Source organism: Pelodiscus sinensis, chromosome 17 (assembly GCF_049634645.1).
Source record: "Pelodiscus sinensis isolate JC-2024 chromosome 17, ASM4963464v1, whole genome shotgun sequence".
NCBI classification, from domain to species: Eukaryota; Metazoa; Chordata; order Testudines; family Trionychidae; genus Pelodiscus; species Pelodiscus sinensis.
The window spans coordinates 35,780,006-35,796,047 of NC_134727.1; the positions used below are offsets into that span (position 1 = coordinate 35,780,006).

The following is a 16,042-nucleotide window of genomic DNA, read 5'->3' on the forward strand; positions in this document are numbered from 1 at the left end:
ACCGTGCTACAGTGAATTCAGCCTAAAGTGAGGGTAACTCCCAGCCCACTGCCTGCAGAGACCATGCCAGACTTTGATTTACAATGAGAGCTGGCTACTAAACAACTATTTTGAGGTTTCAAAAAAACAAGGTTTCAAAATTTGTTTTCATTCTGATCGCACATGAAACAGAGACCTTGGGACATTTTTTATTTGGGGATTTTTTTTTTTTTTTTAAAGCGGGAGACACATCCCAGAATAGCCAATAGTCTAGACGAGGGCTACTCAACTTTGGAAGCCCCACAGCCACAATGATATTCACAGCACACGCCGAGAGCCGCCACTTAAGGGTGTCTGCATATACATGCAAATAGATATGCAAATAGATTTTCACACTGACAGATATGAATACAAAGTTTAAAGCAAGACTACGCAACACGCAGGCTCCACGTAAGTCAGTTCTGCTGATATGAATGAAATGCAATGGTTACCTGATTTCCACCCATATGACAGCACTTTTAATGAGCAGCTAGCCAATTAGCCCGTCATAAGATGGGATTTTCAGGTCTCTCCTCCACGTCGGTCTTCTCTCCTGAGCCTCCGGTCTCTCGCTCCGTCTCTCTCCTCCTCCTCCTGCCTCCTCCTCTCTCCTGCTGCCTCCCCCCGCCTCTCTCTCTTTCACTTCTCCCCCCCCCGCCTGTCACTCGGGGGACTGCGGAGACCAAACGGCCATTTGGGCACCGCACTCCCCGTGCTGCATGGGGGGCACGGAGCCCAAACGGTCTCTTGCGCCGCTTGCTCCCACGTGGCGGCCTGGCTGAGCAGCGCAGAAATCAGCTGAGCGCCACGGCGGGAGGCGAAGAGGGGCGGGGCAGTGACGTTCACGGCCGGGGGCGGGGCCTGGAGCCGCTGTCACGCCGCATGTCACCACCCTGCTCCCCTTCGCCTCCCACCGTGGCACTCGGCTGACTTCTGCGTCGCTCAGCCGGGCCGCCACAGGGGAGCAAGCGGCTGTTTGGGCCCCGCACTCCCCATGCAGCACCGACCGCCCAGAGGGAACAGCCAGCAACTCAGGCAACAGCGCCGCCCAGAAGGAACAGCCAGCATTTCGGCGTTACAGACTCTCAGACACTGGGCTACTATATATACGATGACAATCCAGGAATTTCACTACTGAAACGCATGTCAACAGACGACCATTATATTGACTACTTTTTTGTTTTGGCTCCACCTGCAGGCCGCGTTTTGAGCGCCACGTAAATCCAAATCACACCACGGGCCACAAACAAACAGGCCGCGGGTTGAGTAGCCCTGGTCTAGTGGTTCTAGTCCCTGCTCTATTTGCTTCACAGTAGGGTCTCCTACCAACCCAGGAGAGCGCCTTAACCACTGGACTATCACCGATGTTCATCTCTGTCTCTGGGTTTTCTCTACCTTGGAGCTGAAGAAGGTGGAATTTCCAGACACGTTCTGATCACGCAAGCATGAAACAAAACAGAAAAGCAGCCCTGGTAGAGTGAGCTGCAAGACAGACTAGTCGCCCCAAGTATGTACCTACAGTCTCTTACAGGATTGTACTTGGGGCAGCTAGACTGTCCCACTGACCATGGGGACACTTGCAGGTTTTGCGCGCCAGCTCAAAACATATAGCAGGAGTATGTCTACTCCAGGTGGAAATTACACTGCCCAGTTCCAATGCAAGCATACCCTTTGTGTAGAAATTCCATCCCAGATAAAAAAACAACCTCCTAATAAAATGGCTGTCCAAACAGATAGATGCTCTCATGACATTTCGGTTTTGATGAAACAACATTTGTCACTGAAAAAATGGCTTGTCAATTTCTTTTCCCAGCTCCTCTTGTAACTCCCCGGGGCGGTGCCATACCGAGGGGCAGGTTTGTTGGCAAATAGGAAAACCATTTGTCTTATAGCTTCCTACTGGAAGCAATTATCAGAGGACTAAATCTATCAGACAGAGACCAAAGTAAAGGAGCACCAGTAGTGAGATTTTAGCAGCCGTGCCCTGATGCGAAGCTAAACCCCTCCTACCACAAAGGTGCGAGATGGTATTTTTGCAGGATGTTGGCCATGGATGCTGCTTATTTACTCTATTCTCTTTTGGGAAGCTAAGAGCTCTATTTTAATCTACCCTTACCCAAGCCTCCAGTATTCTAATTTCTCCTCCCACCAGTACCTGCTTCACCTGCTGATCACAGCTTTCCAAAACATCAGAGTAAAACTGACATGCTTTCTTTGCAGCCTTTAAAACTCCAATCAGCAGCATTTAAAATGAAGCAAAATACATTTTGTGGACTTTGCTGCTGCTTGAGGAAACTGAGCAGCACCACTGACAGTGAAGCTGCCAGCAGACTCAGGAAGCCACTGTGCCCCATTTGCAAAGTTATCTTCATAACCATAATAGCTAGAACTCTTATTTTAAATAAAAGCTGAAATTCTGCAGGAACCGATGGTGCAGCAGCTCCTCTTGGCTCCCTCAGTCACTGAGCTGTTTTTCGTATCCACCATCGGCAAGTGAAACTACAAGCCCTGTGCAAAACAGCCTTCATGTTTTCTGTGGGTCAGATCGACTGAGTATTACAAGATCAGCTAAGCCTCTAGCTCAGGATTTTCCAACCTATGGGTCAGGATCCAAATATGGGTCACCATTACATTTCAAAAGGGTCGCCAGGTGCCTCCCCAGGTGGCTCTTAAGGAGCCATTCATGCATTGTTTGAATTGCCCTGGGTCACCAAGCCTTCCCGATTTGTCAAAATGGATCCTCATCTGGCAAAGGTTGGGAACCGCTGCTCTAGCCCTACAAAAAAAGGCTGTCAAAGACTCACTTCTCTTCCTATTGCTTATTTTGCCCTTTGAAATACTTACGAACGCTTGACAAAAAAAAAAAAAAATCTTGTTTGAGTGTTGCTGTTTCCAGAATAAACACCGTGAGTCCAGCTACCTGGGATGCACATGCATCAATGCCCATTATTGTTCGCTGTCTCCCATCACTGTTTTTGTGGGAGACAATACCGACATTTAGCAACAGCAGAAGCTGCAGCGTGATGCATCTCCTCTACCCAAAACCACAGAAGCACAGAAATAAGATAAGGAGAAGGACTTGTGCATTCCCTTCCACCTTTACATTGCTGCTAATGCTATCAATAACACACCTGCAGATAGCCCTCACTTCCCTCTCCAACAGATACTCAGTCACCCAACTCGCTCTCTACCTTTAGACCTTAACAGTGATCTCAGATGCATTTAGACCAGGGGTTCTCAAATTGTGGGTCAGGTCCCCAAAGTGGGTCACGCAACCTCATGTTAATGAGGTCGCCAGGGCTGGTGTTGGCCCTGGCCCCCAGCAAGTCTGAAGCCAAAGCCCCACTACCCCAGGCTAAGGTTTCATACCTCCAGCTCAGGGAAGAATCCCTTTTGACTCTCCAATCCTCCACCCACCCACAGTAACAGGGCTCAGGCAAGCTTGGTGTTCGGTCCCTCCTGGGTTCACGTGGTAACATACGGTGTCCAAATCGGATCACAGTGCAACGGAGACTGAGCACTGCTGATCTAGACCAACTCGTTCAGCACATCTGACTACCCAACACGACACGTGTTTGGGGAGTTACTCTGCCCTGACACGGCTGAGGTCACCACGTGACGTTGCTGTACCATGACAATGCCAGCTTTTCAGGCGTGGTCCGAGGCACATTAATAAACAGATCAGAATGCCCGTAGACGTTGTTAGTACCTGTATTTAGAATCGTGGTTTCTAAATGGCAGGAAACAGCATGTTAGGGTAATAACTGAAAAGCTTTCTGAGGACAGCAGGGAAACAGACCTCCTTACCTCAGCTCTTACCAAGTGTTCATTCATTCACACCTAATATTATTATTACAAAACGTGTATGCCGTGCTGGAAATTTACATGGGTCTTTATACATGTAGAGAGGCACATTTCTGGGATATCAAAGCTTACGATAGCTGGAACTCATGCCATTCTGGTCCTGTCCTTTCCACACTGCCTCCGAGAAAGCATCTTTATAATTCAGGAAGTACAGTGGGATGGAGGAGGGGCGCTGGGCCAAATTGCATGTGTGTGTTATTAGTAATTATGTAAATGAGTATTACTAGGAACCGGCAATCTGGTAGCACTCCTATCTGGTCCTGTACTAGGTTTCCCAGACATGAGACAAGAAAAATGACTGACAATTTGCCGTGTTCATTGTAAGCTCTTTGAGATGGGGATTGTTTTTTTGTTGTGTGCTTGTACAGCACCTGGTACCCTAGGGTTCTGGTCTATGACGGAGGCTGCTAAGCCCTATGACAGGGCTACTCAACACACGGCTGTATGCGGCCTATTTGTTTATGGCCTGCAATGCAGTTTGGGTTTACGCGGGGCTCAACACGCGGCTCACGGGTGGGATCCTTTGAACATGGCCTCCACTAGGAACACGCTCCACAATGCCGAGTCAATATCATGGTCTTCTGTTGAGATGCTTTTTAAGAGTTAAATTCCTGGACTGTCATTGCTCCTTAAAAGTGCTGTCACATGGATGGAAATCGGTGCATTTTATTAATATCAGCTGAACTGACCTAAACGGGGCCTGTGTGTTGTGTAGTCTTGCCTTAATCTTTGTATTCATGCCTGTCCATGTGAAAGAAGCTATTTGCATGTATATATTTGCATGTACATGCAACCACACTTAAGTTGTGGCCCTTGACATGTGCTGTGAGTATCATTGTGGCCCCTGGAGTTTCCAAAGTGGAGTAGCCCTGCCCTATGATAATACAAATATTCAACAACAACAACAACAACAACGGATGCCCAGGAAAAGCTGGAATGCATGAAGCACCCCCACTAGAATGAAAATTACAAACCCAGCAACAACCTTAACGGGAAAGGCTCCATTTAACTCTGGCAGCAAAGGGCACCAATGAGGCTAGATCTAACCCTACATTTCTAATGGAGGCAATACAATGAAACAGCATGAGAACAGTACTGTTAAAGCAAGTGTTCAAAAACCATGAGATTGTGTTTTAAAAATCAGGAGTTTCGGATTTATTTGCCTGTTTCTGAACCTGTATGGGAGGGGTTCAGGTTTTCAAGCTTTTCTCCACAACTACAAGCACTGGGAATTCATTTATTTGGTTACTAAATGAAAGTCAAGTTTCTTGTGAAATAACTTGACACCAGAAGCTGGGGATTTAGGGAAAACAGTAAATATCATGGCACAATATAAAATGATAGGAGATTGCACCACTGGATAATTTCACTGATCACAGTGAGGTGGGGATTAAGTCGAAGTGAGCTTCCCTGATCAGCAAGCTAGCCTGAGAAAAGTCCTCTTAAAGATGCTCAGATTCTGTGATCAGGTTAACATTTATTTTCCCATGGAAGGTACGGCATTGCTATTATCCCCTTAGTACAGATGGAGATCTTGAGACACGAGGGACTTGCCCAAGGTCACACAGGGAGTCTGTGGCAGAGCAAAAAAAGTTGAATCCAGGTCTCCTGAGTGCCCCAGTTTAGTCTCCTAACCACTGGCCAGCCCACAATTCTTCCAAAGGCTGGTGAGATGCTGCATTCTCTTCACATTTCACCTCAGCTGCATTCAGAGACAGGACAGCCAGGCCTTGTCTTTACAGGGGGGAAAAGGGTATTCTCAACTCAAGTGAAATAACTGAGGTCAAACAGTTTAGCCTCTGCATTAGTGAGCCAGTCAAGCTAATGCCCATGTGGTACCCTAGCCCATGTGGTACCTTGGTCCCCTGAAGGAGAGCTGGCTATGGCAGGCAGCAGGCGCAGCTCATTGTAGGGCTTGCAAGGAACTTTCAAATCATCGCTAATAAAAGGGGAGGACAGGAGATGGGGAAGAGCAACACAAATTTAAACCAGCTGCCTGGCTCTCAATGCCATCTCCTCAGCTGCAGCAGTAGGGGAAAAAAAAAATCACAGCATACACCCAGATATATCAGCAGCAATCACGGCATAGAGAGTGCTAATAAAGATCCAGAAACTGCCGCCCAGGTGTGGCACAGGCTGTAGCTGGGCTACCTCTTCTCCCCGTGCCTGGGCGGCGGATCTGGAGGCAGCACTGAGTTCAACACATGCAAGAGGGTACCACTTCCAGGAGTGCTACATCTGGGAAGAAATTCACCACAGCTTGCAACGGAGACAGCTGACAAGTCTGTGACCAAGTCTGCTCCAGGAACAGCTTTGCTAGCTAATGCATGGAGGTCAGAAAGGGGAAGAGAGAGAGAAAGCAAAACTCAATCAACAATAAAAACAACAAGGAGTCCGGTGGCACCTTAAAGATTAAAAATTTAGTCTTTAACAAGCTAGTCTTTAAGGTGCCACCAGACTCCTTGTTTTTGCTGAAATAGACTAAACACGGCTACCCCTCTGAAATCAGTCAACAGCAAGTTACCTACAAGCTGCAACCCAAAATCTAGGGCTCCCAAACTTCTCCCATAGTACAGCGCACATCTTAATGGAGAGACTGGCTCCCAGACACCTCCTCTCCAACTTGGGACCACGCAACATCCCTGGAGTCATTACAACAATTGAGTACACAGAAAATTAACACTGGAATGACGGCAAGAATTTCAGAGAACCCTGTAGGGGGCTGGAAGGGATTCAAGACGATGTCGAGTTTAGCCACCTGTGTTTCCACAGACCAAGTATAACTAGACCATCCCTGATAAGTGTTTGTCTAACCTGCCTCTAACGATGGGCATTCCACAACCTCTCTTGGAAGCTAGTTGCAATACTTAACCAGTCTTTTTAAAAAGTCACTTCTCCACTTGCAGGAAGATGGACGCTGCAGCGGTTGATCTGGCATTTCATTTAGCGAGTCTAGTAAAGACTAAAACAAATGCTGAGGGTGTGCCTCCCTCCCCGATACGCTTACTCCTCGTAAAGGAGGCACTGAAGCTTGGCTTAAGGTACGTCGACTCCAGCTATGTTTTTTACATAGCCGGCATTGTGTATCTTCAGCCGACCTTCCCCGTAGAATGGGCCTGGGCTTAATTAGGAAGTTTTTCCTAATACCTAACTCAAATCTTCCTTGCTTCAAATTAAGTCTATTACTTCTTGTCCTATCTTCAATGGACAAGTGGAATGACTGATTGTCCTCTTTATAACAGCCCTTAACATATGTGAAGACTATTATCAGGAGCCCCCCTCAGTCTTCTTTCCCTCAGGACTAAGCATGACTAGTTTTTGTTTAAGAATTCCTCATAGGTCAGCTGTTCTAAACCTTTTATCATGTGTTGCTCTCCTTTGAACCCTCTCAAAGGTGTCCACATTTTTCTGAAAGTATAGTGCCCAGAACTGGATACAGTACTCCAGCTGAAGCCCTGCCAGTGCTTAAGCAAAGCAGAACAATTATTTCATATTTTACATACTACACTCCTGCAAATCCCCCCAGAATAATAATTAGCTTTTGCACAAATGTATTACATTGTTGTCACATATTCAATTTGTCACCCTCTACAATTCCCAGATCCTTTTCTTTATTACTGCTGTCTAGTCAGCTAGTCCTCAGTTTGGACTCATGCATTTGATTTTCCTTCCGAAGTGCAGTATTTTTCACTTGTCTTTAATGAATTTCCTCTTAGTTAATTTCAGATCAATTCTCCCTATTTACCAAAGTCATTTTGAACTCTAATCTTGTGGTCCCAAGTGCTTCCACCCCTCCCATCTTGGTATCATCTGCAGATTTTATAAGCATACTCTCTTTTCCAAGTCATTAATAAAATATTAACTAGTACCAGGTGTAGGGCAGATCCAATGCAGGGCCCCAGTAGATACCCCCTCTCCCACCGGGTTCCAGAAAACCATTAAGATCTTACTGTCTGAGTATGGTCTTTCAACCAGTTATGCAACAATCTTGCAGTTATTTCATCTGAACCATAATTTCCTAGTTTGCATATGAGAATGTCATGAGGGTCTGCAGCAAACACCTTGTTAACATCAAGGTACATCACGTCTATTGCTTCTCCGATCCACCAGGCCAATAACCTTATCAAATAAGGAAATTAGGTGGGGAGGCCATGATTTCTTCTTTACAAATCCACGTTGTCTATTTCTTATAACCCGATTATTCTTTAGGTGCTTACAAATGGATTGCTTAATCATTTGTTCCAGTATCTTTGCAGGTATCAAAGTTAGGCTGATATATATTAAAGTTAGGCTCCCTTTTTTACAAATAGGTGCTGTGTACACCCCTCTCCAGGGACCTTGTTTAAAAGCCTGCGTGCACTGGCTCCCACAGAGCCACCTGCCCCTCCCGCTCCTGCCTCTGTTTTAGGCTCATCAGTTAACCATTTAAACATGTACACTATCACATCTCTAATTACTATTAGGTCTTATTTTCAGTTGTCTGTGTGACACAGGAGCTGGAAGCAAGGAGAAATGCCAGCCCCATACGTCTAGCTAGTTCTCTGTGGACCACTGATGGTCCGTGGATTACACAGATCAGTAACCCTTGGTATAACTCAAAGACAAAAAGCAAGTTATATTTTCCATGGTCTCATCTTTGCCTCTCTGTCAAAGCCAGGTAAATGAAAATCTGGAAAGACAAACTGCAAGGAGAACAAAGGTCAGCTAGGATGGCATGCTTTGAAATCACAACTGGTTTCACTATTGAGAAGTGTTTTCCTTCTCATACCACCATCAAATTCGTTGACTGGAAGCACACAAAACCAGGTGTCCATCAGACACTCTTCAAAGGCCAGTTCTGAGGCCTTCCATGCACGACATGCCCTGTCTGATTTGGTCAATCTGCAACAAGACTAGCAGCTGGAAAGGCGGTGTCTCGCCATCAGATCAGAGGACGGGTAGTCAGGCATCCTGAGTTCTACACATTAGTGACGTGAGCTAGGCAAGTTTCTTTGAGGATCAACGTCTCCCATCTATACAGCAGAGATAATCCTACGCATCATTATCCCAGGGAGGTTCCAAGGTTTAATAAACGCATGCTCATGAAATCCACAGAGACCCTTGGATTAAAAAGCCTGTATGAGAGCAATGCATCCAAGTGGGGAGAAGCACAGACTGCAGGGAGCCTCAAACGGCTCCTACGAATGGGCCAGATTTTCTTCTGGAGGCTGCCGTTTTAAGGGATACTATTATGACACACACTGCCCTCAAGACAGTGCTGTAAGTGGCACTTACAAGCAGCAGCACCCCCATTTTCCAGGACATCCCAAGAGCCACAGTATGCATGGACAGCAAGTAACATCCCCTATGCCTTACTACACACACACAGCACCCAAAGGGCCCTCCACATAAGAACGGCCATACTGGGTTAGACCAAAGGTCCACCTAGCCCAGTATCCTGTCTGCCGACAGTGGCCAATACCAGATGCTCCAGAGGGAGGGATCACAACAGGTAATCCTCACATGATCCCTCCCCTGTCACCCACCGCCAGAGAAACAGAGGCTAGGGATACGATTCCTGCCCATCCTGGCTAATAGCCATTGATGGACCTAACTTCCATGAACCAATCTAGCTCTTCTTTGAACCCTGTTAAAGTTCTAACCTCCATCGCATCTTCTGGAAAGGAGTTCCACAGGTTGACTCCTCCAGGGGAGTATAGCACTGTTGGGGATCTTAGGGGTGAACAAGCTTGCAGTGCGAGGTCTCATGATTTGTCTGGTGGATACAGCATCTCAGCCATTCCACAGCAAGTCCATGAATCCTCAAGTCAGGCTCAGAAAGAGTTAGTCACTTGGTTCAGTGGGGGGGAGGAACACGTGAGAGGTCTGTAGAGTCACCAAGAGGGTGATTTTACTCCCCCTCCTCCGCCCACAACCCAGCTTCCACGATACTGAACCTATTATCAGCCCTGAAACAACGGTACTAACAGATCCTGCATGGACAGGCTGAGGAGGAACAAAACCCCAGAAGCCCCACAGTTCCAGGGGAACATAATAGTGTGTTACTTCCATGAAACCCCTGCAATAAAAGCTTGCCCATGGGGTGTGTGTGTGTGTGTGTGTGTATCATTTCCATTGATACCACCCCCTCCCCGCCCCACAATAAGAGCTTGCCTATGGTGTGTGTGTCACTACCATTGGCACCCCCCACCGCAATAAGAGCTTGCCCATGGTATGCGTGTCACTTCCATTAACACACACCCTCCCTGCAATAAGAGCTTGCCTGTGGTGTGTGTGCACACCTCACCCCCCACCCCTCCCCTCCCCTCCATTCCCACACCTAGGCTGCTTCCTTTGGGGGGGGGGGGGGGGGGGGGGGAGACCAGCACAGGGGAAAGCAGGAAGCTCCCAAAAACAGATAAGCTGGGAGGGGAGAAAGAAGGGGGGGGGAGAAGCCCCATGGCTCAAGTCCACGTTTGCTTTACAAACACTCAGCTAGCCTAGCCCCCCGCCCCCCAGCAGCCAGGCTTCCCCTAGGATCCAGCCCCCCAGCAGCCAGCCCAGCCCCCTTCCAGGAGCCCTCCAGTCAGCCCCGCACGCAGTTAGCCCAGCCCTCCAAGAGCCGCCCAGCTCCCCCCCGCCAACACCCAGCCCAGCCCCCCTCTCCAGCAACCAGCCCCCCCACGCAGCTAGCCCAGCCCTCCAAGAGCCGCCCAGCTCCCCCCCCAACACCCAGCCCAGCCCCCCTCTCCAGCAACCAGCCCCCCCACGCAGCTAGCCCAACCCTCCAGGAGCCGCCCAGCTCCCCCCCCAACACCCAGCCCAGCCCCCCTCTCCAGCAACCAGCCCCCCCACGCAGCTAGCCCAGCCCTCCAGGAGCCGCCCAGCTCCCCCCCAACACCCAGCCCAGCCCCCCCACGCAGCTAGCCCAGCCCTCCAGGAGCCGCCCAGCTCCCCCCCCCAACACCCAGCCCAGCCCCCCTCTCCAGCAACCAGCCCCCCCACGCAGCTAGCCCAGCCCTCCAGGAGCCGCCCAGCTCCCCCCCAACACCCAGCCCAGCCCCCCCACGCAGCTAGCCCAGCCCTCCAGGAGCCGCCCAGCTCCCCCCCCAACACCCAGCCCAGCCCCCCTCTCCAGCAACCAGCCCCCCCACGCAGCTAGCCCAGCCCTCCAAGAGCCGCCCAGCTCCCCCCCCAACACCCAGCCCAGCCCCCCTCTCCAGCAACCAGCCCCCCCATGCAGCTAGCCCAGCCCTCCAGGAGCCGCCCAGCTCCCCCCCCCCAACACCCAGCCCAGCCCCCCTCTCCAGCAACCAGCCCCCCCACGCAGCTAGCCCAGCCCTCCAAGAGCCGCCCAGCTCCCCCCCCCCAACACCCAGCCCAGCCCCCCTCTCCAGCAACCAGCCCCCCCACGCAGCTAGCCCAGCCCTCCAAGAGCCGCCCAGCTCCCCCCCCCCAACACCCAGCCCAGCCCCCCTCTCCAGCAACCAGCCCCCCCACGCAGCTAGCCCAGCCCTCCAAGAGCCGCCCAGCTCCCCCCCAACACCCAGCCCAGCCCCCCTCTCCAGCAACCAACCCCCCCATGCAGCTAGCCCAGCCCTCCAAGAGCCGCCCAGCTCCCCCCCCAACACCCAGCCCAGCCCCCCTCTCCAGCAACCAACCCCCCCATGCAGCTAGCCCAGCCCTCCAAGAGCCGCCCAGCTCCCCCCCCAACACCCAGCCCAGCCCCCCTCTCCAGCAACCAGCCCCCCCATGCAGCTAGCCCAGCCCTCCAAGAGCCGCCCAGCTCCCCTCCAACACCCAGCCCAGCCCCCCCTCTCCAGCAACCAACCCCCCCACGCAGCTAGCCCAGCCCTCCAAGAGCCGCCCAGCTCCCCCCCAACACCCAGCCCAGCCCCCCTCTCCAGCAACCAACCCCCCCACGCAGCTAGCCCAGCCCTCCAAGAGCCGCCCAGCTCCCCCCCCAACACCCAGCCCAGCCCCCCTCTCCAGCAACCAGCCCCCCCATGCAGCTAGCCCAGCCCTCCAAGAGCCGCCCAGCTCCCCCCCCAACACCCAGCCCAGCCCCCCTCTCCAGCAACCAGCCCCCCCATGCAGCTAGCCCAGCCCTCCAAGAGCCGCCCAGCTCCCCCCCCAACACCCAGCCCAGCCCCCCTCTCCAGCAACCAGCCCCCCCATGCAGCTAGCCCAGCCCTCCAAGAGCCGCCCAGCTCCCCCCCAACACCCAGCCCAGCCCCCCTCTCCAGCAACCAGCCCCCCCATGCAGCTAGCCCAGCCCTCCAGGAGCCGCCCAACACCCAGCCCAGCCCCCCCTCTCCGCCCAGCCCCCCAACACCCCGGAGCCAGCAGGCAGCCCCCCCCCGCGGCGCGCTGGCTGCAGCCCTACCTGGCCCCGCAGCAGGGACGTCGGGCTCCGGCAGCCGCAGCAGGAAGCGCGCGACGGCGCCGCCTCCCCTGGAAATTCCCGGCGGTGAGTGACGGGCCGCGAGCGAACCGCCCCCCCGGCGCCCCGCCCCTCGCCCGGCAGAGATGGGGGGGGGGACGCGCAGGAGGCTGCAAGGCAGCGCGGGGCTGAGAGGAGCCTCCCTTCCGTACAGGCCGCCCCGGGGGGTTGATACACAGCACCCCAGACATTGACATGTGGGGCGTGGGGGGCGCTCAGGACAGGGGGTGGGGGTGCAGGAGTCATGGCAGAGGGATGGGGGGCAGGATTCAGGGCAGGACAGGAGGGTGGGGGTGCAGGAGTCATGGCAGAGGGATGGGGGGCAGGATTCAGGGCAGGACAGGGGGGTGGGGGTGCAGGAGTCAGGGCAGAGGGCTGGGGATTGGGGGCAGGATTCAGGGCAGGACAGGGGGTGGGGATGCAGGAGTCAGGGCAGGGGGCTGGGGATGGGGGGGCAGGAGTCAGGGCAGGACAGGGGGTGGGGGTGCAGGAATTAGGGCAGTGGGCTGGGGATGGGAGGGCAGGAGTCAGGGCAGAGGGCTGGGGATGGGGGGCAGGATTCAGGGCAGGACAGGGGGGTGGGGGTGCAGGAGTCGGGGCAGAGGGCTGGGGATGTGGGGGGGGCAGGAGTCAGGGCAGGACAGGGGTGTGGGGATGCAGGAGTCAGGGCTGGGGATGTGGGGGGGCAGGAGTCAGGGCAGGACAGGGGTGTGGGGATGCAGGAGTCAGGGCAGAGGGCTGGGGATGTGGAGGGGGCAGGAGTCAGGGCAGGACAGGGGTGTGGGGATGCAGGAGTCAGGGCAGAGGGCTGGGGATGTGGGGGGGCAGGAGTCAGGGCAGGACAGGGGTGTGGGGATGCAGGAGTCAGGGCAGAGGGCTGGGGATGTGGGGGGGGGCAGGAGTCAGGGCAGGACAGGGGTGTGGGGATGCAGGAGTCAGGGCTGGGGTGTTTGAGGGGCTCAGGGTAGGAGTGTGGGAGGGCCAGGAGTCAAGGTTGGGTGCATGAGGAACTCAGGACGGGGGGGTGGGGGTTAGGCTGTGGGTTGGAGCCAGGCCACTGCAACCACGACCAAACCAGGATTGCCATGGCTGGGCGGGGGCGGATTCTGCCTCCCCTCCTATTCCCACTGCAGCAGGAGCAGGGCTGCCACCAGCCCCTCTCATGGCTAAATGGAGGCTGGACACAGGGCTGGCCCTAGGATTGGGGCTGAGGACAGGCTGCAGCAGCCAGATGTGGGCTGGGCCCTGGTCCGAGCCATATTGGCTGGATGGCATCCAGAGCCGGGCCACCACTGCAGTCATCGGGGCTGGAGCCAGGGCAAGAGCTGGGCTGCTGCGGCACAAGCCGGCCTGCCAGGGTTGCTCCAGGAGCGGTGCGGCCAGGAACAGATCATGGGGGCTGATTCTGCCGCTAGGGCTGGGCCCAGGGCCTGCCCCAGGGGTACGGATGTAAAAAAGGATTAAAAACCCTAACTGTATAAACAATTACAATTTGATAGGTGACATGGTTAAACACTGGTATTTTTAACTTGCCAGCTCCACGGGAGTTTAACCCGTAATAGGAACTGATGAGTGGAAGCTTATTGGCTAACCCGTTAAAACTCTTACCGCCTTACCCAGATGGGGGCCACTGCCACCAGCTCCTCCCAGTACTTACTTTCCTCTCTGGGTAGGGACCATCAGAAGATGACACTAGTGCTCTGGACTGCCCACCAGCATTAGGGTTGTACACTGTGGGGTACAACTCCACTGTGCTAGACAGACAGCCCCCCTACCCTGTGACATGGGGGTTGCACACTGACACTTGGAGCATTCTGGGCTGATGGCTCTGTGCCCTGCAAAATCAGTGTTGTACACTGTTGTTCTGGAGCATTCTGGACGGACAGCCCCATGCCATATGGGATCAGTCGTCTGAGCTGTAGCATGCCGGATCATTGCTACGGAATACTTTGTAACGCAAAGAGCAGGAAGAGGCAATGTCTTTATCTCCCTAAATTTCCCTTCCTAATTTTAGCGCACAGCTGTTCTGGAGTCTTCAAGTCACTGATCCACCTTGGCGGCAGAAGGCTGATTGTCTTTCTCAAATGGTTACGTATGTGGAGGGGGATTTCCACTCCTGGATGGAAGTGGGTAATGCCACTCTTGTGCCTGCACTTAATGTTGGTCTGCTTACAATCTGCCGCTTCCTTTCTCCAACCCACAGAGCTATTCAGAACAAAAAAAAAAACCTTTAGGCCTGCATCTAATTATATTATTACTATTTATATTGCCATAGGAAACAGCAGCATCCTCGGACGGCCACTACTGTACGAACACAGAACAAAAAGATGGTCTTTGTCCTATATGCTAGATGCCCACAGACTGTCTGCTTACATCTGACAGGATCAGTAATCATTGAGACACTTATGGTGGGCTTTGTGATTTGCAGGGAGAGCAGGTCCCATGCGGATGATATAGCTGTGGGATTCTGCCATCTGTTTCCTTCTGCTCAATATGCAGCAACAGTCAAAAAACTAACCAAATGTTAGGAACCATTTGGAAAGAGCCAGATAATCAGAGAGCATCATAATGCCACTATATAAATCCATGTGCGCCCACCCCTGCAATGCTGTAAGCAGATCTAGTTGCTCCAGCTGAGAAAAGATATTAGAAATGGAAACTGTCCCATATCCTTAATCATTTTTGTTGCCCTTCTCTGGTCAGTTTCCATACAAGGAGAGACTTAGAACGAGATTTTCCGCTTAGCAAAGAGGCAAGTAAAGAGGGGCGGGGGATAGATGATAGAGGGCTATAAAATTATGAATATTACAGAGAAAGCCAACAACCTCAAATTATGGGTGTCTGCTTCGGACAGTCCGAGACTAGGGACACCTGATGCCGGGAGTGGATCACTTGGTGACTGTCAGTTCTGTCCATTCCCTCTGAAGCACCTGGCATTATTGCTGCATTTCTACTGGGGATAGAAGGAGAATCAGTGTAGCTGTCAGCAAGGACCCCTTGGCTCTCGGGAGGGGAGAATCAGAATAGAAAACCCTGGGCCTTTATGTGGATGTTCTTATGCTAGAGAATGTCCCAAGTTTGGACCTCAGGACATCAGACCCCGGGATATCAAGGGGAACTGTGCCTGAAGGTCAAGAGTAGTGTGGATGTAAGAATGCTGGTGGGGCACGCCTAGGTACAGTGCAAAGAGCGGCTGCCGAGATACAGCATCACGAGGAGCTCAGATTGTGAGAATTCCCCTGCCATTTACTGCCTAGGGGAGTAGGCCTTCTGAGCTGTTTGCTTTCTCATAATGGAAACCTGACATTGAAATCTGTTTCCTTATCACATTCCCCCACCCTTCCCAGCTCCATGGCTTCTGTACGGTTGTTCATGAGCAACGACGCTGGATAATGGCAGGGAAAAAAGCTAATGACACCTGAGGGAATTGTCCCCATTTTTGCACAATATAGCATAGCATTTCACATACACTTTACCTGGTGTTCCATTGACCTATTAGCTATTTTTTTTGCCAGGAAGATGCTAGGGAATATGTCCAGCAGGCTGTGGAACAAGCAGAGGATCCATACTGCAAGCAGAGAAGTTTAACTATTCCTCCTACCCCAGCTTTCAGCCTATGCACCTCCATGATGACCTGTCGCAACTCCTGCTAGCCACGGTGGGCTCTCAGAAGTCTGCCTGTACATTTCAGTCCTGCCTTACAGCATGGTCAGCCATTCCAGGCTTGGGTTCCTGCAA

At 52.4% G+C, this 16,042-nt stretch overlaps 1 protein-coding gene across 4 annotated transcripts in view; it reads right to left on the bottom strand.

Moving 5' to 3' along the window:
* TNIP1 (TNFAIP3 interacting protein 1) overlaps positions 1-16,042 on the bottom strand; it is a 50,951-nt gene that overhangs the window by 34,152 nt on the left and 757 nt on the right. For 2 of the 4 annotated variants that reach the window (XM_075900573.1, XM_075900569.1), the window contains exon 1: positions 12,248-12,398. The exons of 1 other annotated variant lie outside the window; for it this stretch is intronic. The gene's annotated coding sequence lies outside the window, so the exon portion shown is untranslated. Of the gene's footprint in view, positions 1-12,247; positions 12,399-16,042 lie in introns of those variants that run through there. One more of the 4 variants, XM_075900571.1, reaches the window with a different exon arrangement.